Source organism: Austrofundulus limnaeus, unplaced genomic scaffold (assembly GCF_001266775.1).
Source record: "Austrofundulus limnaeus strain Quisiro unplaced genomic scaffold, Austrofundulus_limnaeus-1.0 Scaffold374, whole genome shotgun sequence".
NCBI lineage: Eukaryota > Metazoa > Chordata > Actinopteri > Cyprinodontiformes > Rivulidae > Austrofundulus > Austrofundulus limnaeus.
In genome coordinates, this window is record NW_013952776.1 from 247597 (window position 1) to 249286 (window position 1690).

Here is a 1690-nt window from a genome sequence, read left to right on the forward strand (position 1 = left end):
GTAACAGCACATAGATTCATAAATCGATTAAATGATTAATTATATCAAGAAAAACTAAAACATTGATCCATATCATCCTGATGCATCTCAGTAATCCAGGTAGAAAAAAAATCAAAAAGAAAAAAAAAATAAGTAGGTCCTCTGTGAGCAAAAGGTGTGAATCAGGGCCCCAATGATAACCAACACAACTAGGGAAAAAGAGACAAAAACAAGAGGACGTTGAACCCCGCTTGCACTCACTACATACACATTACAAAGCACCAAATAACCACAGCTGAAGCATCCAAACCAATAAGTCAGGTGATGGGGCACATGAACATCTATGAATAGAGCTAATCGCCAATTGTTAGGCGATGGCCCTCTTTTGCATGTGATTAAATAGAGCTAATAAAGCCTATTGTTAGGCGATGGCCCTCTTTTGCATGTGACTAACCCGTTTGTCCACCATGTGGAGGCAGTGCTTATAAGGCTGAGTTCACCTGAAACTCATCAGACTGAAGAAGTCTCTTGGAGGAGAGACGAAATGTTTCACTAAAGAAGAACCCATCCAGAGGACCTACTTATTTTTTTCTTTTTGATTGATCCATATCGTCATCATATGCCCAATGTGGATCCATATATGCCCATCTAACAAAATCATCACATATTCATCACAGAATTGTGAATTGAATCAAAATTGTATCATGTTTTTGTGATACTGAGAAACGCATCATCATCCAAACAAATCTATATTGTATTGTGATAGTATAAAGACTCACACTCAACACCTCAAACATCCACACATGAACACAATATTTTCTTTGCTGTCATGTTTCTGGTGAGTTCTTTGAGATGTTTTTCAGGTTTCCACCAAGTTATGCTGTACTGGAAGAAGTCAATCATTTTGCCATTGTTACTTTGTATGAAAACAAAGTCTGTTTTGAAACAAATTACATCAAAGTTAATCAAGTTAATTTCAAATCAAATGAAAGGAAAAGGTTCCCGATACTGAGCTAGACTTTTATTTATGTTTTTTTTAGAAATAATTTTTTTAAACAGAACGAAGGATCTCTAATACAACCCCTGGCAAAAATTATGGAATCACCGGCCTCAGAGGATGCTCATTCAGTTGTTTAATTTTGTAGAAAAAAGCAGATCACAGACATGACACAAAACTAAAGTCATATCAAACTGAAACTTTCTGGCTTTAAGAAACATTAAAAGCAATCAAGTAAAAAGAATTGTGGTAGTCAGTAACGGTTAATTTTTTTAGACCAAGCAGAGGGAATTTATTTTTTTGAATCACTCAATTCTGAGGAAACAATTATGGAATCACCCRGTAAATTTTCATTCCCAAAACTAAGACCTGCATCAAATTAGATCTGCTCGTTAGTCTGCATCTAAAAAGGAGTGATCACACCTTGTAGAGCTGTTGCACCAAGTGGACTGACAGGAATCATGGCTCTAACACGAGAGATGTCAAATGAAACAATGGAGAGGATTACCAAACTTTTAAAAGAGGGTAAATCATCATGCAATTAAGGCTGCAACTAACAATTATTTTAATAATCGATTCATCTGTCGATTATTTTTTCGATTAATCGGCCAAATGATTAAAATGCTGAAATACATGAATATAAGTAGATATAAATTAATTTCATTCCTGTATGAATTAGGGATGCAAGTTATTGATTAATGAATTAATCTGAAG